The sequence below is a fragment of the Macaca thibetana genome, chromosome 1 (assembly GCF_024542745.1).
Source record: "Macaca thibetana thibetana isolate TM-01 chromosome 1, ASM2454274v1, whole genome shotgun sequence".
In the NCBI taxonomy this organism is placed as follows: domain Eukaryota; kingdom Metazoa; phylum Chordata; class Mammalia; order Primates; family Cercopithecidae; genus Macaca; species Macaca thibetana.
This window is the reverse complement of record NC_065578.1, coordinates 174,326,708-174,348,687: the sequence shown is the minus strand read 5'-3', so window position 1 is coordinate 174,348,687 and position 21,980 is coordinate 174,326,708.

The window sequence follows — 21,980 nt, the reverse complement described above, 5'->3', positions numbered from 1 at the left end:
AGAATGTTGCAGAAAAAGTCAGAAAATGTTATCGTAGGGGTTACTACAGAGTAAATAGTTTCTTTTAGGTGAAGGAGAAACTGATTCCTAGAAACAGGGCTGCACACAATAGGGCATTAGTTATACGTAAAGTATGCATGGAACTGAGTGAAGTTCTGGCCACATGGTCTCTGGCAATTAACCTTGAGCCAAAGGAGTCTGTAAAATATAAGTTGATGCACCTTGACCTTAAACTTTAGATGCACAACTAAATATTGTAAGAAAGAGTGAGGTGAGATCTCTGTAAGTGTACAGTAAATATGCTGTTTTCTAATCTCAGTCTGTAGTAAGATTCTTTAGAGTAAAGCTGTTATACAGAATATTGATGTGTGGTTTGTTCATTTTCAGCAGCTTCTGAACAGTCAACAGGCACCAGGTAAGCTGTTTCCAAATCTGTAATAGGCATGTTCATATGTATTACAAGACCCAGGTAGCTTGATTCTCTAGCAAGAATAAATTCCCTAGTTTCAATAAAATAAAAAATGGAATTAAAATGTTTATTGAACATTACTTAAGGCTGAAGTGATTAAAGATATGCTTTTAAAATTCCTCCTTTTAAATCAATGCATTGGATACAGTTAGTGGAACTGTAATAAAAATTGCAATTTATCTTCCTTAAATTACTCAGAATGAGAAATCATATGTACACACTTAGACTTAAATGTAGTTCAACCCATGTTTTCTTAGTGAATTGGGCTACATTTTGTAATATTTTGTGATCAGCACTATTAGAACATCAGGCAACTTTATTAAAAATATTTATCAGAGGTAGATATGGGAAATTATATTATAGCTAATTATATAAAGAAAATATATATTTTGAACTATTTTCAGTCCAAAATGATTTCTTTATATGTCTTCTTAGTTAATTTTCAAATTAAATGCATCTGGGGAAAAGCTAAAACATTTATTTCATGAATAAACATATTATTTGCATATAATAAAATGATTGCTAAATTGATGCGTCTAATTAAAGCTCAATTAACTTTACTAGTAAAATATAAAGCTATTTATAAATAGTATAGAATACAACCCTTACAATAAAGAAAAAATATTTCTCAAAAAATAATGTATCCACTTACACAGTAATAACATTTATTTTCTATAATTAGCTTCTATTTAAAGATCTAACTACTATATAAGAAATAAAGTAGGTTCCAACATAGCACCATGCTATCATAGTAACTTTAAAGTGAATGGTTGCTACTGAGATAATGGAATAGTATCTGGGATAAGCACATTAGGTTTTAACAAAATGAAGTAAACATGGCAAGCAATAGCTCTGAAGTCACAGCATTAATGAAAGATGTATGCTTTAATTATCAGCGCAATTATTAGTAAAACATCCTCAGTACGAATAAGCAAATATAATTACAATATCTGTGTGATTTAAGAGGGTGAAAAGACAAGCAACGGGCTGGAAGAAAATCTTTACGAAACATATATCTGATAAAGGACTGCTATCTCCAACATACAAATAATTCCTCATGCTCAATAATAAGAAAAAAAAAAAAAAAAAGTAAAAGATGTGCTAAACATCTGAACAGACACTTCATCAAAGCAGATATACAGGTGGCAAATAAGCATACGAAAAGTTGTTCAGCATCACAGGCATCAGGATATTGCAAATAAAGATAACTACGGTACCACAATATAGCCACTGGAATGTTGAAACTTAAAAAAATAATAATAACAACACTGAATGATGAGAAGAATATGGAACAAAAAATCACTGGCTCTAATGAAAAATATTTCCTTGGCTTTTCTAGGTTCTGGTAGCTCGAGAAATTCCTTGGCTTTTGGCAGTAAAACTCCCATTTCTGCCTCCATATTCTTACCACCTTTCTTCTTGTGTGTGAAGAAGCTTTGGGTGCCAAAGCTCCCTCCGCTTTTTCTTTGTTTGTTTGTTTGTTTTTGTTTTTTAAGATGGAGTTTCCCTCTTGTTGCCCAGGCTGGAGTGCAACGGCGTGTTCTCAGCACACTGCAACCTCCCCCTCCCGGGTTCAAGCGATCTCTCCTGCCTCAGCCTCCGGAGTAGCAGGGATTACAGGCGCATGCCACGACGCTCGGCTACTTTTTTGTAGTTTTAGTAGAGATGGGTTTTCACCATGTTGGCCAGGCTGCTCTCAATTGCCTGACCTCAGGTGATCCACCCGCCTTGGCCTCCCAGCGTGCTGGGATTACAAGGGTGAGCCACTGCGCCAGGCTGCTTTTTCTTTATTAAAGCACTTAACCATTGTATTTAAGGCCCATCCAAGTAATCCAAGATAATCTCTTAAAGAACCTTATTTTAATTATCTTCAAGAACCTTAACTTACATTATATCTAAAAAGACACGTTTTCCAGAGAAGGTCATGGGGTTTCAGGTAATAGAGAATGGTTATATATTTTGGGGGATACTTTTTTTTTTTTTTTTTGAGATGGAGTCTCACTCTGTCGCCCAGGCTGAGTGGCGCGATCTCGACTCACTGCAACCTCTGCCTCCCGGATTCAAATGATTCTCTTTCCTCAGCCTCCTGAGTAGCTGGGATTACAGGCACGTGTCACTACACCAGGATAATTTTCGTGTTTTTGGTAGAGATGGGATTTCACTGTGTTGGCCAGGTTGGTCTCAAACTCATGGACCTCAGGTGATCCGCCTTCCTCCGCCTCCAAAATTGCTGGGGTTACAGGGGTGAGCCACCACACCTGGCCTAGGGGATACTTTTTAAACCACTGCTTACAATCAAATCCTTTAATATAGTTGGAAATTTTAAATTATCTCTTTCTCAAACCTGTTAGAATAATTATATAGAAACCAATAAGGATATAGAATACTCAACTTACCCATCATCCAACTTGAGCTAACTGAAATTTATAGAAAAATAATCAGACTAACAGTAGCAGAATATTAAGCTCACATGCAGCATTAACCAAGACCTTATTCTGTGCCATAAACCAAGTTTCAATAAATCGATATTTTAAAGTTTTGAATTATACATGTAATGTTCTCTGACCACATGAAAGTGAATTTTAAATCAATAAAAGAAAAATGTCTGGAAATTCCCCAATAATTAGAAACTAACACATTTCGGAATAAATAATGTATCAAAGGACATACTAAAAGGATACTTGGAAATAATTTTGAATCAAATAAAAATAAAAGCATTAAATTTCAAAATTTGTCCAAAGTGGCTAACATATTTATTTGAAGGAAATGTACATTTAATGCCTATATTAGAAAAGAATATAGGTGGCATGCGTTTTGTGTGTATACGATGTGTGTGTGTGTGTGTGTGTGTGTGATGATATAGACACAGAGGCAAAAAACAAGATAGATGTCTTCAAGCTATAGAAGCAAAATATAAAAACAAAGCTGTAAACAAAGCAAAATATAAAAACAAAGCTATTTATACGTCTACAGAATTCAGTGATAGTCTGTTTGACTATAGTTAATATTTCAATTCACAAAGAGTAACAAAGTCTAAAGTGATGACTTTGGAGGAGAGTTTGGCTTACTGTGTAAAAACTGGGGCTGGCATAAGTCTTTTCCATTATTAATTAAATGATTGCATTTTCTCAGGTTTTTGTTGAATTTTATTACTGAAATGTAGATACAGGGAGCAAAGCAACCTCACATGTAAGAACTGTGTAAAATTACTTGCTGGCTAACTACACTGAATCTGAGATATGTTTTTTTAATTCCAAAAGACAAGAGCAACAAGGCATAAAGAAATTTTGGTGTTGTCTTCAGTGATCTGTGGGCCTGAGTGACTGCACCTTTCAAACGATGAAATAAATTGAAAGAAGTTGATAGAAAAATCCAAAATAAACAATATACCAAGTAAAATTTAAAAATAAACCTCACTGAAATGAATTTGCAAATGGAAAACTCATTGCCAGTTAAATAATTTAATGTCAGAGAAAAAAAAAATCTCAAGTAAAAACAGATATCTTTACCCTCAAGGAAATAGATACAGTAAATTCCAAAAATATCTTAAAATGTGTTAGTGAAAATAATCTCTTCCTTCAGCATGTGAACCAAGAGCCACAATGTAATGGAACACCTGAGATCCCTATTTACCATTTTTCTTTACTAGGTTCTTAGGAATTTTTGCATCCTATTTTTTTCTTCCACAAGTAGTCATCATCTCTCCACTGACATGTGTGGATACAAGCCCCAAGTATCTTATATTTGACAACAAAATTTATCTTGATCATAACACTAGTTAACACATTGCCATTGTCATTTTTCTCCAATGTTAAAATATTCACACTTACAGATAACTTTGTTTTCAGTGATGAAAAAAAAATGACTAATGTCTAAAAAATAATATTTAGCATCTAACTACATTTAATTTGATCCATATTGGATGAATAAATAGAGACCACACAATGTGTTGATAGTTACAAAATTATTTTAGTATTGAAATCATTAGATTAAATTAAGTGAGTAAATCTGACATGAAGCTGATGATTATAAATACTTGTGCTGATTAGTTATGAGATTAAAAAGAATAAGAGTTGAAAACATATGACTTGTTTTCTCATTTAGCTTTATAAGAAAAACAATATAATTTACTAATTTTAAATATATAAATGAGGTAAAACAATTAAACACATTAAATAAAATATAAAATGAGACAAATTTTTATTCACTTTTAACTTAATACTTATATCAACTTATTGACAGACAACATATTGTGTAAACTGTGTGAACTCCCTCCTGTTGCAACAAGCAATTGCATGATTTATAGCTCTGCTAAAAGTGGCAAAAACAATAAATATATATTTACAAAAGGTTTTCTAGTCCGTGCATATTTTATATGTACTTTTGAAAACAAAATATTGGGATATTTGGATTATCATAACTATGTGTACATAATGTCCTAGCAACATAAAATCATTAATTCATATTTTGAACTGTGAAATTCTAATAGTCATGGAGTACTTGAAATAACATTAACACCACATTTCTGCTCCTATTTAAACCAAACCATTATGTATTAAGGAGATGTTTTCAATCTGACCTAAGCGGTTCTTCAATGTGGAGCTATAATTCACCATGGATCTTTTGTCAATATTTTAAAGATTTAAAAAATAATTTAATATTTTTTACAATGTAATAATTAGTTTAATAATTTGTGTTTGAAAACTAGTGAAGAATGTTTCTCTATGAAACCTTATTAAAAACATTTTTGCATAGTAAATGGAGCTATGGCTGGGCAAAGAGCCCTTTTAATTCATAGGATAAATAAATGCCTGTCATAATAAAACATTTCTTTGATAATGATACACAGTTTGTCAAAAAATACTATCCGTTTTCACCATTAAAAGTAATGGTGATTGGTCCTGGCACGGTGGCTTAAGCCTGTAATCCCAGCATTTTGGGAGACCGAGGCAAGCGAATCACGAGGTCAGGAGATAGAGAACATCCTGACTAGTATGGTGAAACCCTGTCTCTACTAAAAACACAGCAAAATTAGTCGGGTGTGGTGGCGGCTGCCTGTAGTCCTAGCTATGAACCCGGGAGGTGGAGCTTGCAGTGAGCCGAGATCATGCCACTGCACTCCAGCCTGGGCGACAGAGTGAGACTTCGTCTCAAAAAAAAAAAAAAAAAAAAAAAAAAAGAAAGAAAGTAATGGCGATTACTTTTTTGCAATTACTTTTGCACCAACCTAATACTACTACTTCACTTGCAGAATTATCATATCACCTTTAAATATGTGATTACGATTCAGTTGCATGTCAGAAATAAGGGTATTCCAATTAAAATATTTAGTTGAATTTTCAATGCTCTAAATTAAAAAAAAATGAAAACTTTATATGGTAAAGACAGGGTGGTATAGACTCATTTGTCAAGTACTAATAATTTTTCTATCTTTGATATTTGAACAACTGAGCCCCAGAGTTCTTCAATATTGTCTCTAGAAAAATTGTGCTGAAGCACAAAATTAATACTCATCACTGCAGTTTTGTTTGTATGTCATATATCACGTTAAATTTATTTTATACTTTTCTACTCTTTTAAAATAATATTCATACTATCCATCCTGTTAAATCTTTTTTACCGACCACATAAATATTGTTTTATGGGAAGAAGAATTTTTGAGATTCCAGTAGTGCTTGAGAGTTACTAAATAATGAGGATATCTAAGTCATCATTTTCAGTACTCTGAAATAAAAATATATATATTTAATATTGACTTTATTATTTTGAATCTTCTCAAAATAGTTAATATTTTGCACTCATTTAAACAAAATAATATGTATCTGAAAACAAGTTATGTTTAGTCAAGTTTCTTCAAATGTTGCTATTGAACTCAATAAACTTAGAGTTGCCAATGATTGTTACTGAAAATTATCAGTGATGGTTTAGTGAATGGGGAAGGCTTTATTAAAAAAAAAATGTTGAATATCAGTATTTCATTAGAAGGTACCCCTTTTAAATATATTTCTGAGAAATATTGCAATTCACATGTACCTGCAAATTGATTTATCAGAAATTAAAAAGGACAATTTTTTTTTTTTTTTTTTTTTGTCTTTTGAGATGGAGTAGTTTTGCTCTTGTTGCCCAGAATGGAGTCCAGTGGCTTGGCATGATCTCGGCTCACTGCAACCTCCACCTCCCGGGCTCACGTGATTCTCCCACCTCAGCCTCCTGAATAACTGGGATTACAGGGACCCAACACAATGCCTGGCAAATTTTTTTGTATGTCTAGTAGAGATGGGGTTTCACCATGTTGGCCAGGCTGGTTTTGAACTCCTACCTTCTGGTGATCCACCCTCCTTGGACTCCCAAAGTGGTGGGATTATAGGTGTGAGCCACCACACTCGACCAAGAATGACAATTTTTATTTTAACATATGGAACTATGTAAAGAAATCCATGTTTTTTCTTACTCTTCAAAATTTTTCTGTTATATAGGATATTGTGCAAATATATCTTATTTTTTCCTAAGTATATATCAGAATGGCCTGTAGTTTTGAATACAACTAATTAGAATCAATTTATAATCCACACTCAAATGCAGCTTAGATTGCTGAGTTATTTACCAGTATAGAAGCTTGCTTAGAAGTGCTCCGATGCAGAGGCAATTGACATGCATGCATCTCTTTAAATGAGAAAATATTGTTTCCTAGAGAAAAATATTGAGAAATGCATTTTAACAACTATAAGTAAACTACTGAGGACAAAAGTTATAATATCTTTACAGGCAAGGTAAAATTAGTTGGAAAAATAGGTGAAACATAGATAGAATGCTAAAATGTAGATATAATTGTAATCTGGATTTGGGTAAAATAGCACAGTAGTATGTGGAGTGAAACTGGTATCTGAGTGCCCATAGCTATACATTGGCTAAACATAATAACCTAGGACTCAGGTTTGATTAATGGGATGGGTGTTAAAAATAAATAGGGTAAATTTCACATAAGCATCCTTCTTTCATATATAGGAAAACCCTTGTTAAACTTTTCCTCAAGGCTAAATATAGAATAAAATTCAGCTATATGTCAATTTGTAGCTGGCTGACATTGTTCGAGTCAATGAGTTTTGTATCAAACTGAATGGTGTCAAAAATTGCATAACATAGTTTTTGTAGAAAAACAAAGTGCTGTTTTAATAATATATTGCAATTCATTACTATAAATGTTGATTTTTCTAATATACATTATTACACCTCAGGAGATGTGATGTTTCTATTCACAATAATCAGAAGTACAAAGGGAGAAAACTAAGCCTTAAATTGCAACATATGATTTTTAAATGTGCTGATCAAATTCAATGTGGGCATGTAAATCTACATGATTTTCTCACATTAGAAATGAACAGATGTACTTTCACAAAAAGTACAGTAAATCAGCTTTGTAACTTTGACAGAAGTTTTGGACTGTTACTGTTCTCCACATAGTAGTTTAGCAAATTTTTTAAAAGATAAATTATTTTTACAACAAAAGCATTGACATTTTGAATAGGATAATTATTGGCTGTATGGTAGTATCTTTCTCTTCAAGATCTTCAAAAATAGTCTTACTACGAGATCCAGCAGTCATGCTTTTAAGTATTTACTTAACTGATTTGAAGTAATATGTCCACATAAAGCCTGACAATAAATGGTTATAGCAGCTTTATTCATAATTGCCAAAAATAATTCATTGTTGCAACAAAGATGTCATTTGATAGGAGAATGGATAAAAACTTGTGATATCTTTATGTAATCGAATACTATTCAGTGATAAAAAAAAGAATGAGTTTAAGCTGCCTAAAGACATGGATAGAAGGGGGAAGAAAAAGATGCAGATTTAATTAACTCTGGAGATAAATGGAAACTCAGTCAAAAGACAGAAGGCACTGAACTGTAGTTGGTAAATGCATTTTTCCATGGGAGTCGAAGCTCACAACTCTGAGACTGTGAAATATAAATTGAACAATTAAGTAGTAGATGGTGTATGGTGGGAAACTGGTTTCTCATCATTAGAGAAGGATCCGTGTGGTACTGTAATTGTTGAGAGACCTAAGTATGAACTTACGCAGGGCTTAATATAGATACAGATATATACATATAGAAATATTTACAAACATGTAAATATACAAACATATATATCCTTTCTTTGTCAGCCAAGAGGACCCATGAAATTTTTGTACCACTGAACACAACTAGCACCTAGATCTTATTTTCTCATCCACTTGCCAATAAAATAAAGGACTCCTTGAAGAAATTGCTAATTCTAGGACTGGGTCAGAAAATATACAAGATGAACCTGAATCATCTTATAGTGCCAGAAAGTGAGGAAGTTTTTAAAATCCACAATGATTACATGTGACAAAAGGTCATAACTTGCAACTGTTTTAGCTTCTAATGACCAAAGTAGAAGTGATTTGAACAAAAAGTAAGTTAGCATAGCATTGGGCTATAGCTCAAAATATAAATTAAATATACACGAATCCATAACAACATACATGCAGAAAAGAAGGGAGGAAGGAAGGAAGGAAGGAAGGGAGGGAGGGAGGGAGGGGATCAAGGAGACAATTAACCAGGAATCAAGGAGGGAAGGAGGGAAAAACGAAGGAAGGGAGGGGAACAGACAACTCATGCAGAAGAATTCCAAATAGTTTATGTAGATATTCTGCCTCCAACAAAACTTTCTACCTCATAAATGATGGACTATGCATGGTTAATTCCTTCCAAAGAGTACAGTATAGAAAAATAAGAAAAAAATGATAACTTTATACTTGAGACATCTGACAAACAGTAGCTCAACTAGGTGATCACGACAATGTACACAGTAAAATCTCATGTTGATACTATCTACCCTTGATAAACTGTGATGAGAATGGCAATTTATGTCAGTGATCTTCCTCTACAAGACCCATAGACTCTAGTCTAATAATGAGAAACCACCCTTAAATAAACCCTAATTGAAAGACATTCTTCAAAGTACAACATCTGTATCCTTCAAAACATTAAGGTCATAAAAAATGTTAATAGACTGAGAAATTATTACATTCCTAAGAAGCTGAAGTAACATCTGAATTTTGTGAGTGTTATAGGCTGCCATAACAGAGAAGCTTAGATTCAGAAAGATAAAAATATACAGTGCAGCTGAGTCTATGGGCTTAATAATGTCTGCACACAACCTGCATGCTAACAGCAAATAGATTTAGAAGATTTCAGATAGGCAATGTTTCTTAGGCAAAATGGAGGCTTAAATTTTACTTCTAATAACTTGATGCATGGCTTTCTTCTTCAATTTCTCTTAAACAGTGTTGAAAATGACTTTTTCTTTCTTCAAAGGTCATTGCATAAAAAAGTAAAGTAAGGAGTAAAATAATGCTTTGGAGACTTCAAACTGCTACACCAATAGTGTATACCTTTTGAGCTTTTATTATTTATTATTATTATACAATATTTATTGAAAATTTTGGCTGCCATCATCCTGATATCTTTTGTATTTTTTCCAAGATAGATCTGACTTCAGCCCAGTTGTTCCTCTGGGGATAAGATATAGTATATCTGCGGGCATCTAGAAGACTATTGAAGCAGTTATCCCTCAATGGATGCCTTTCTTCACTAACTTAATTACATTTCTATAAGTATAATAAAGTTCCGGTATAAAATAAATGGCTTATTACTTTTATTTTGAAAACTTTCTGCAATTTTACAAAATCCTTAATAATAAAAATACTTTTTAAAAAATCACAACTATGCATGGGCCCACACTGTGTATGACACTTATTATAAATACAGTTCAAACTCTTGACAGTTACAAAGATTATATTTGATATGCTATGATATATACCAGAATAACATTGATATGCATTAAAAATGTGGTTTAACAGGAAATTATATTTAGTATTTCAAAAATCTGGAAAAGATCCTGAGGTCCTCAGCAATTCCCGGGTGATAACATTCTGAATATATGAATAGGAAATATTAAAATCCCCAAATAAAGGGAGAGGTTTGCAGGTGAGTAAATCTATATAGAGGCAGAAGTAAGGAAAACCGAGATCTGTAAGCATAAAACAAAACAAAACTAAAAAACCTGGGTAAAATTTTAGCGCATATAATGCAATGCAAAGGCAGTATGTTCTGAGGTTTTGTTTTAATTCCTATTATCCATTTCACTTAGAAATTGTTGCAAATTCAGTGTCCAAAGAATTGTAACCATTCTCATCTATTATAGGATATTTTCACATTATCTGTGATAAAATGGCAACAAATATTTTGTCTTACAAAGGTTCGAGACTTTGCTGGGATTTCTATTAAAATAAAGTACATTGTATATTTGTGGAAACTATGGTAAAGCAGTTAAATAACAAACAGAATCAAGAGAATATATTTATACTGTCTCTTCTTACCAGGGACTAAAAATTTTCCGAATATGAAAAACGCTGAACGTAAAAGAGATTAATTAATGCAAGTGACATTCAACAAATATAAATACAAAAATTTAATTAAAATTTGAAATAAATTATGTCCCACTATATCTTTGTGCAAACCCTGCCACAGACCCTTCTCTCTGTTTTCCCATTTATGCTCTTCTTTATGAAGAGATACAGCAGCAGAATTTTTTTTTCTTTATTTCTTTTAAATAAGAAAAAAAAAAAAAAAACCTGGGATACATGTGCAGGTTTGTTATATAGGTATACATATGCCATGGTGGTTTTCTGCAACTATTGACCTGTCCTCTAAGCTCCCTCCCCTCACCCCCCATCCCCCAGCAGGCCCTGGTGTGATGTGTTCCCCTCTCGGTGCCCATGTGTTCTCGATGTTCAATTCCCACTTATGAGTGAGAACATGTGGTGTTTGGTTTTCTGTTCCTGCGTTAGTTTGCTTAGAATGATGGTTTCCAACTTCATCCATGTCCCTGAAAAGGATATGATCTCATTCCTTTGTATGGCTGCATAGTATTTCATGGTTTATATGTACCCCATTTTCTTTATCCAGTCTATCAGTGATGGGCATTTAGGTTAGTTCCATGTCTTTGCTATTATAAATAGTGCTGCAATAAACAGACTTGTGCGTGTGTCTTTATGTTAGAATAATTTATATTACTTTGGGTATATACCCAGTAATGGGATTGCTGGGTCAAATGGTATTTCTGGTTCTAGATCTTTAAGGAGTTGTCATATGGTCTTCCGCAATGGTTGAACTAATGTATGTTCCTACCAACTGTTAAAAGTGTCCCTATTTCTCCACAGTCTTACCTACATATATTGTGTCCTGACTTTTTAATAATTGCCACTCTGAGTGGCCTAGGATGGTGTCACATTGTGGTTTTGATTTGCATTCCTCTGATGATCAGTGATGTTCAGCTTTTTTTCATGTGTTTGTTGGCCATGTAAATGTCTTCTTTTGAGAAGTGACTGTTCATATCCTTTGCTCATTTTTGATGGGATTGTTTGTTTTATCTTGTAAATATGTTAAGTTCCTTGTAAATTCTGGATATTAGATCTTTGTCAGATGAGTAGACAGCAAAAATTTTCTCCCATTCTGTAGACTGCCTGTACACTCTGATGATAGTTATTTTGCTGTGCAGCAGCTCTTAAGTACAATTAGATCCCATTTGTTAATTTTGACTTTTGTTGTGATTGATTGTTTTTGGCATTTATGTCATAAAGTCTTTTCCTGTGCCTATGACCTGAATGGAATTGCCTTGGTTTTCCTCTGGATTTTTATGATTTTGGGTTTTACATTTAAGTCTTTAATCCATCTTGAGTTAACTTTTGTATAAGGTGTAAGGAAGTGGTCCAGTTTTAATTTTCTGCATATAGCTAGCCAGTTTTCCCAGCACCATTTACTGAATAGGAGATCCTGCCCCCTTGTTTGTTTTTTGTCATGTTTGTTGAAGATCTGATGGTTGTAGATGTGTGGTGTTACTGCTGAGGCCTCTGTTCTGCTCCATTGGTCTATATGTCTGTTTTGGTACCAGTACCATGCTGTTTTGGTTACTGTAGCCTTGTTGTATAGTCTGAAGTCAGGTAGCGTGATGCCTCCAGCTTTGTTCTTTTTGCTTAGAATTGTCTGGGCTATATGAGCTCTTCTTTGATTTCATAGGAAATTTAAAATAGTTTTTTTCTAATTCTGTCAAGAAGGTTAATTGTAGTTTCATGGGAATAGCATTGAATCTATAAATTACTTTTGGCAGTATGGCCATTTTCACTATATTGATTCTTTCTATCCATGAGGATGAAATATTTTTTTATTTGTTTGTATCCTCTCATTTCTTTGAGAAGTTGTTTGTAGTTCTCTTGAAGAGTTCCTTCACATTCCTTGTTAGATGTACTCCTAGGTATTTTATTCCCTTTGTAGCAATTGTGAATGGGAGTTCATTCATGATTTGGATCTCTGCTTGCCTATTGTTAGTGTAAGGGAATGCTTGTGATTCTTGCACATTGATTTTCTATCCTGAGACTTTGCTGAAGGTGCTCGTCAGTTCAAGAAGTTTTTGGGCTCAGATGATGTTTTCTAAATATAAAATCATATCATCTGCAAACAGAGACAACTTGACTTCCTCTCTTCCTATTTGAATACCTTTTGTTTGTTTGTCTTGCTTGATGCTCTGGACAGAACTTCCAACACTATGTTGAATAGGAGTGGTGAGAGATGGCATCCTTGTCTTGTACTGGTTTTCAAAGGAAATGCTTCCAGCTTTTGCCCATTTAATATGATATTGACAGTGAGTTTGTCACAAATAGCTCTTATTATTTTAATATATGTTTCATCAATATTTAGTTTATTGAGAGTTTTTAACATGAAGGCATGTTGAATTTTATTGAAGGCTTTTTCTGCATCTATTGAGATAATCATGTGGTTTTTGTCATTGGTTCTGTTTAAGTGACTTTTATTGATTTTAGCATGTTGAACCAGTCTTGCATCCCAGGAATGAAGCTGATTTGGTCATAATGGTTAAACTTTTTGATGTGCTGCTGGAATCAGTTTGCCAGTATTTTATTGAGGATTTTCTCATAGATGTTCATCATTATTTTATTGAGGATTTTCACATAGATGTTCATCAGGGATATTGATTGAGGTTTTCTTTTTCTGTTATGTCTCCTCCCAGTTTTGGTATCATGATGACGCTGGCTTCATAAAATGAGTTAGGAAGGAGTCCCTCCTTTTTGATTGTTTGAGATAGTTTCAGAAGGGATGATACCAGCTTCTCTTTGTATTTCTGATAGAATTCAGCTGTGAATCCATCTGTTCCTAGGCTTTTTTTGATTGGTAGGCTATTAATAACTGCCTCAATTTCAAAGCTTGTTATTGGTCTATTCAGGGACTCAATTTCTTTCTGGCTTAGTCTTGGGAGGATGTATGAGTCCAGGAATTTCTCCATTTCTTCTAGATTTTCTAGATTATTTGCATAGAGGGGTTTTTAGTATTCTCTGATGGTAGTTTGTATTTCTGTGCAGTCAGTGGTGATATACCCTTTATCATTTTTTATTGTGTTTGATTCTTCTCTCTCTTATTCTTTATTAGTCTAGCCAGTAGCCTATCTATTTAGTTATTTTTTTCAAAAAATCACCTCCTGGTTTCTTTAATTTTTTGTAGTTTTTTTTTTTTTTTGTGTGTGTGTGTGTGGTGTGTGTCTTTATCTCCTTCAATTCCTCTCTGATTTTATTGTAATTTATCACCTTCTGCTAGCTTTTGGATTAGTTTGCACTTGCCTCTCTAGCTCCTTTAATTGTGATGTTACAGTGTCGAATCAAGATCCTTCTGGCTTTCTGATGTTGGCATTTAGTGCTGTAAATTTCCCTCTTAACCCTACCTTAGCTGTGTTCCAGAGATTCTGATATGTTGTCTCCTTGTTCTCATTGGTTTCAAATAACTTATTTCTGCCTTAATTCCATTATTTACCCAGGAGTCATTGAGGAGGAGGTTGTTTAATTTTCATGATATTGTGCGGTTTTCAGTGAGTTTCTTAATCCTGAATTCTAATTTGATTGCACTGTGGTCTGAGAGACTGTTTGTTATTATTTCAATTCTTTTGCATTTGCTGAGGAGTGTTTTATTTCCAATGTTGTGGTCAGTTTTAGAATAAGTGCCATGTGGCACTGAGAAGAATATATATTCTGTTGATTTGGGGTAGAGAGTTCTGTAGACATCTACTAGGCCTACTTGATCTAGAGCTGAGTTCAAGTCCTGGATATCCTAGTTAATTTTCTGTCTCATTGATCTGTCTAGTACTGATAGTAGAGTTTTAGAGTCTCCCATTATTATTGTATGGGAGTTTAAGTCTCTCTGTAGGTCACTAAGAAATTGTTTTATAAATCTGGATGTTCCTGTATTGGGTGCACATATATTTAAAATAGTTAGCTCTTCTTGTTGAATTGTTTCCCTTACCATATGTAATATCCTTCTTTGTCTTTTTTGATCTTTGTTGGTTTAAAGTCTGTTTTGCCAGAGACTAACATTGCAATCTCTGCTTTTTAAAAAATTTTAATTTTTTTTGCTTTCCCTTTGCTTTCTAAATTTTCCTCCATCCCTTTATTTTGAGCCTGGGTGTGTCTTTGCACGTAAGATGGGTCTCCTGAATACAGCACACAGATGGGCCTTGACTCATTATCCAAATTACCAGTCTGTTTTTTAATTAGGGCTTTTAGCCCATTTACATTTAAGGTTAGTATTATTATGTGTGAATTTGATCCTCTCATCATGAAGTTATCTGGTTATTTTGCACACTAGTTGATGTAGTTTCTTCATCATATCATTGGTCTTTATATTTTGGCATGGTTTTGCAGTGGCTTGTACAGGTTTTTCCTTTCCATATTTAATGCTTCCTTCAGGAGCTCTTGCAGGGCAAGCCTGGTGGTAGTGAAATCTCTCAGCATTTGCTTGTCTGGAAAGGGTTTTATTTCTCCTTCACCTGTGAAGCTTAGTTTGACTGAATAAGAAATTCTGAGTTGAAAAAAACTCTGCTTTAAGAATGTTGAATACTGGTCCCCAATCTCTTCTGGCTTGTAGGATTTCTGCTGAGAAGTCCACTGTTAGTCTGATGGGCTTCCCTTTGTAGGTGACTTGGTCTTTCTCTCTGGCTGCCCTTAATAGATTTTCCTTCATTTTGACTTTGAAGAATCTAATGATTATGTGTCTTGGGGTTGATATTCTTGTGGAGTATCTTAATGGTGTTCTCTGTATTTCCTAAATTTGCGTATTGGCCTGTTTTGCTAGGTTGGGGAAGTTCTCCTGGATAATAACCTGAAGTGTGTTTTTCAGCTTGTTTCCATTCTCCCCATCTCCTTCTAGTACTCCAATCAAATGTAGGTTTAGTCTTTTCATTAAGTCCCATATTACTTGGAGGCTTTGTTCATTCCTTTTAGTCACTTTGACTCTATTCTTGTCTGCATGTCTTACTTCAGTAAGGTGGTCTTCAGACTCTGGTATACTTTCTTCCACATGATCAATTCAGCTACTGATACTTACATATGGTTCAGAAAGTTCTTGTGCTGTGTTTTTCAGCTCCATCAGGTCATTTATGTTCCTCTGTAAGCTGGTTATTCTAGTTAGCAATTCCTCTATCATTTTATCAAGGTTCTTAGCTTCTTTGCAATGGGTTAGAAAAAGCTCCTTTAGCCCATTGTAGTTTTTTATTACCCATCTTCTGAAGCCTACTTCAGTCAATTCATCCATCTGATCCTCTGTCCAGTTCTGTGTCCTTGATGGAGAGACATTGCAATCATTTGGAGGAGAATAGGCATTCTGGCTTTTTGGGTTTTCAGCATTTTTCATTGATTCTCACTCATCTTCCTGAGATTGTCTAGTTTCGGTCTTTGATGCTGCTGTCCCTTAGATGGGGTTTTTGTGAGGGACCTTTGTTGTTGTTGTTGTTGTTTATGCTGTTATTGCTTTCTGCTTGTTTGTTTTTCTTTCAATCGTCTGGTTCCTCTTAGGTAGGGATGCTGCAGTTTTCTGTAGGTTCACTTCAGGTCCTATTCATCTGATTCGCTCCTGTGCCTGGAGATGTCATTCAAGGAGGTTGGAAAGCAGCAAAAATGTGTGCCTGCTCCTTCTTCTGGGACCTCTGACCTTGAAAGGCACCAACCTGATGCCAGCAGACTAGGTCCTGTATAGGGTGTCTGACAACACCTGTTGGAGGGTCTCACCCTGTTGGGTGGCACGGGGAGCAGAACCCGTTTAACAAAGCACCTTGTCCCTTGGTGGAGATGGTGTGTTTTGCTGGGGAGAAACCCACTTGTCTGGGCTGCCTGAATTCCTCAGAACTACCAGGAGCTAAGACTAAGTCTGTTGGTCTGCAGAGACTGCAGCCACCGCTCCCGCTAGGGGCTCAGGCCCGAGAGATCCGAATTCTGTCCCTGAGTCTCTGGCTGGGGTTATTGGAGATCCTGCAGGGAGACCCTGCTCACTGAGGAAGGATGGGTCACAGGCCTGAAGAGGCACTCTGGCCACAGACTGCCACAGCCGGTGTGGGGACAAGTCTTGGGACCAAGCCATCCAGCCTCCCTGGCTCCAGCAGGGGAAAAGTATAGCCTGAAGCTATAGAAATGAGTGCTGTCCTTTCCCAGCTAAGAGAACTTAGAGTATTAGGCAGCTTCAGGTCCCAATGGCTGCTGCCCCTCCCCCAAGGAGCTCAAAGGGCTTAGACAGCAGGCTGCTGCAGCCAGTGCTGTCATCCCTCCCCCAGGGAGTTTAATAGGCTTAAGCAGATTACAGCTGAGTGGCTGTACAAATCTGCACAATCCAGGGTTGTGATGCTAGGCCCGGTGGCATGGGTTCACAAGTTAGATCTTCCAATCCGTGAGTTGCACAGTTTCATGAAAAAAGAACAGTTTCCAGGCTCCGTAGCATGCTCACTCACTACCACCCTTGGCTGGGAGGAGGGTGTTCGCCTTCCCCACGTGGCTCTCAGGCTCTCAGGTGATCCCCACACCACAATGCTTTTTCTTCTCTCTGTGGGTCATGCCAGCCTTTGAGTCAATTTTAGTGAGAGAACCTGGATACCTTGATTGCTGGTGAAGGATTCTTATGCTTATTATACTTATTTTCAATGAGAGTCTCCAAACGTCACGGCCTCTAGTCAGCCATCTTGGCCTGGCCCCTAGCAGCAGAAATTAATACTCACCTATGTATGCAACCAAATGCAGATCCAGATGCTCGCCAGTTGCAAAGTCCAGTTAACAACAGTGAGGCATGGTAGAAAGAAAGTGATTTTAGTAACCAAAACTAGTAAAGGAGAAGTGGTCAGATTCCCATCCAAAGCAACCACTTTGATTTTGGGGAAGAATACAGGAGTTTAAAAGGCAAAAATCTGATAAGGGCAACATGCAAGAATTGTGCTGAGTTGTCTACGTGTCTTGTTTTGGTAGCTCTCTTGAGTCCCAGTCCACCTCGATCATGGGCCAGCATAATCTCACCAATGGCCAGGTTGTTAATCAGCCACCTTTAAGTGATCTCTGGAATTTTGCAGCTGGGACTCCAGGCTTGTTTTGTCTGTCTCAAGATTAGTCCCCAGAACTTTTAAAAAGGCAAATAAGTAGATACTAGTGTACGCTTAGATAAATGTGAAGGGAGTATATAAGGTGAGAAATAAAGGGACATGGAGTCTATTTTAAGGCTAAGAAAAAAGATTTCCAAGGTTTGCTTCAAGATTATATCTTGAAATCTAGTGGAAAGCAAAAAAAAGTTTTACAATACATTTTGAAGTCAAGCTTCCCAGTTACATGTGTACAATTAAAAATTATGACAACTTTTTAGACAAAAAAACAAATTTCTGGATAAAAAATAGACAATAAATGAATATTGTTTAAAGCCTTTTTAATGTGGTAATTTGTTTTATATACAGCTTATGTGTACATATATCCATATATAACAATATATGATAAATATGTTTTATATTTCTGTACTAAATGATAAAGAAAATTCATAAAATATATTCTTAGTAAGGCATCACATTCTGGTGCCATTTCAGCCTGAATGATTTCATTATTTCTTTTAAGGCAGATCTGATAATACCATTTTTCCTCTCTCTCTCCATCTTTCTCTCTCTGTCTCTCTCTCTCCCGAATAGGAAAAATCTTCATTCATCATGTCATTTTGAAGGATACTATTAGTAGTTGTAGAATGCATGTCTTCTGTGTTTAACTAATGTCTAAAATGAATTCTTTTATTAACTTATTTAAAAGAGTGTGAAGGTTCTATTTTCTGAATATTCAATTATTGCTTCCTCAGAGCATTAGAATTGCAATGTACTTCTTGTTTACTCTGGCCAAGGTTCCATTGCCTCTTCAGTCAATGTCTTGGACATCACTGTCTCCATCTTAACTATTGCCTTTTTTCCACTTCATAGAAAATTCCCAGGCATTTTTTACCCATAAAATTGCTTTCTTAGAAAGTCTTGGGTTGCATAGTGCCTTACTGGACTAGTTGATTCATACAGATGCTCTCTCTTTTGATGACTCAGTTATCAGTTCACTGAATCCCTCAAACTGCAGAATCATGCTATATTCTCAAGAAGTTTTCACTAAAGTCCCATCTGTTTTGAGTGAAAATTGCATCAGAAAATACAAATTTCACTGACATATTCTCTGATGTTTCCCAGGTTCATTTTCTGCCATTCATTACAAATGTATATTTCACGTATGTTCTATAGAATGCCATGTCATCTAAATATAAAATTAAGACACTACCATGATCTGACATCATCCCCGACCTTGTCAATTTATGCTTGTTTGGTGTTTTGTGTCTATTATAATAAATGTGACATAAAAGCCTAGCATTAAAAAAATTCTCCTTGTACATTTATGGAGCTATATAGTAAAATAGTGGTAGTTTTTATTTAAAAATATGTATTTTTCCCAATCTATTTGGCCAAGTTATTATTGTAATAATGACATAATTTATGCAAATCTTAGCTGACAAATTTAAGATGTTAGAGCATCCATATTTTCTGGCACATCTATTATTAATGCTCAAGGTAATTTTGTGGTAGAAAGATAGTTAATCTGTTTTTTGAAAGTAACTATGGAGAGCGTACTGCATTTGGAGGTTACTGTTCTAAATTATTTTTAAAGTGTCTGCTTTTCTTTTTGTTTATAAATTAGATATAAAAATAGAACTGTTTTTCTAATTTCTGGATAATATAACTTCACTTATAAACAATTTATAGACATTATAAATAAAGATCATAGAGCAAAGGTTGTATCTGGCATCATCACTAACTAATTATGGTACAAATTTATTTGAAAATAGGATTCAAACCAAAATTAGAATTTGTCATGATGGCCTTCATTTCTTCAGAGTTTTAGCCAGCAGTTCCCTTATTTAACAAAATACTTTGTCAGACTCTGTGAATGATGAAAGAAGGATAAAGAGGAAAATCAGTACATAGAAAAGGAAGAAGGGGAAGAGGAGGAATGTGATAAAGACGAGAAAGAGAAGAATGTGGTCTTAATGAGCTTAAAATCTGACATATATGAAATAGAATGGAAGGTATATAATAAATAGAAATCAGCCACAATTTTTCATTGTTATTAAGTAAAATTTCTCTTTTCATTGACTTCTAAATTAGTCAATTCACTTAAATAACTACTAATTAATTATTACTAGCGGTTCATTTGTGATTTAATTTACTGGAGTACTATTTCATTTCAGATGCTTTGTCAATTGTTTTAACAATGACTGATTTTACATTTGCAGACAATATTACAGATAATTAAAATGCAAATAATTTAAACTACCAACTCTTAACAATAGTAAGGCAATAAAATAGCACATTTGGAGACAATGATCCAAATAATAAAATGCTAAATTTGCCTTTAATTGATATTTGCAAACTTAAATTGGTATTAGGGTTGTAAACCTAAATTAAAATTCTAAGGCCCCCATTTGACTGACTAGAGCCCTCTTGGCCAACAGCATCCCAAAGAAATCTGAAAACTAGTTCAGGCCATGACATGGAGGTCAGACATGCCTTATTACACTCTCTTCCCTTTGGAGTTGAGGCACAACTGACCAGCAAAATATTAAATTAAATATAAAATTGAAAAAACAGACTGTTTCAGCAATGAAATGCCCAGTCCAACCTGACTCTGGTATACCATCACATTGATAGCAGGCCTTAAGAAAATCAAAGTATTTTATCTCAAAATGTATTTTCTTTGACATACTTTGAAATGATCCTGCAAAGCTGTCCCCTCTGGGGGGAATTTACATTCTGCAGAGAATCTCCATTTCTTTCTATGTTGATTTTTCTTCTCTTTTTTTCCCAATCCAGGAAAGATTTAAGAGTCTGGCACCTTTTAAGATTTGATAAAATACATTTATCTTCTATTCTCTCTGAAGGCTGCTACCAGAAGGCTTCATCTATAGAATAAGGACCTTGGCTTCCATGGTCCCCCTTAAGTCATGCATTTCTTTACGCTGACTTCAACTCTTCAATCAAAGTTTAACTCTTTCAACCAGTTGCTAATCAGGAGATCTTTAAATCCACCTGTGACTTGGAAGTCCCCCTGCTTCAAGGTGTCCCATTTATCTGGGCTGAATCAATGTGTTCCTTATATGTATTGATTTAAATATTTGTCTTTAACTTCTGCTCCTTAAAATGTGTAAAATCAAGCTGTAATCCAACTCTTGAGGCTGTGTCACAGGGCTTGGTAACTCACATATGGCTCAGAATAAACCTCTTGGAATATTGTACAGTTTGGCTTTTTTCATGAACAATGTTTAAGATTTAAACATATGCCTACATCTGCAAAATAATTACCTATGGATCAGGATCAGCAACAAAGATTCAAGCAAAAGAGTTCTGAGAAAACTATTATGCCACGTCCTTTTATTGAAAGGAGTGAATTTGGCATTTCTCCTTTTTATCATATTTATCACAAAAAAGACAACTGGTCAATAAAAAATGTATGTGAGACTGTTTTTTAAATTCTATATACACCCACACAATATCTGTACTGACTTTTTCTCTGTGGGTCTGCTTGGAATCCTAAGACCACCACTGGAATATGGCTAAAGTTAATAAGGACCTTGGTGGGGGAATTGGAAAGACATAGTCAGCAACCAACCAACCATCAGATGCAAAGTGAGGCCCATGCTGTATCATCCAACCACAAGCTGATCTTCCAGATTTTCATAGACAAGTGAGAAAGCCTATTAGAAATCAACCAAGGTGTCCAAGAACAGAATATATTCACATGGAAAAAAATCACACAATTATGTAGAAAATGTGTCCAATACATTGCAAATTATATTAAATAGGAAAATCACAGATAAACATATCAAATAAATAAGCGAATATGCATACGCTCACTAGTAAATGGACTGCAAATTGCTACTGATATGTAGTGGTGTTTTCTTTTTATCTTCAATAGGGCTGAACTAAAAACATATGATATCACGAATGTTTTGGATGGGAAAGTGAACACACAGAAAACTGATGGAAATGCAAATGAATCTTTTTGGATAGCATTTTATCAAAATGTACTGAAAATTTACTTAT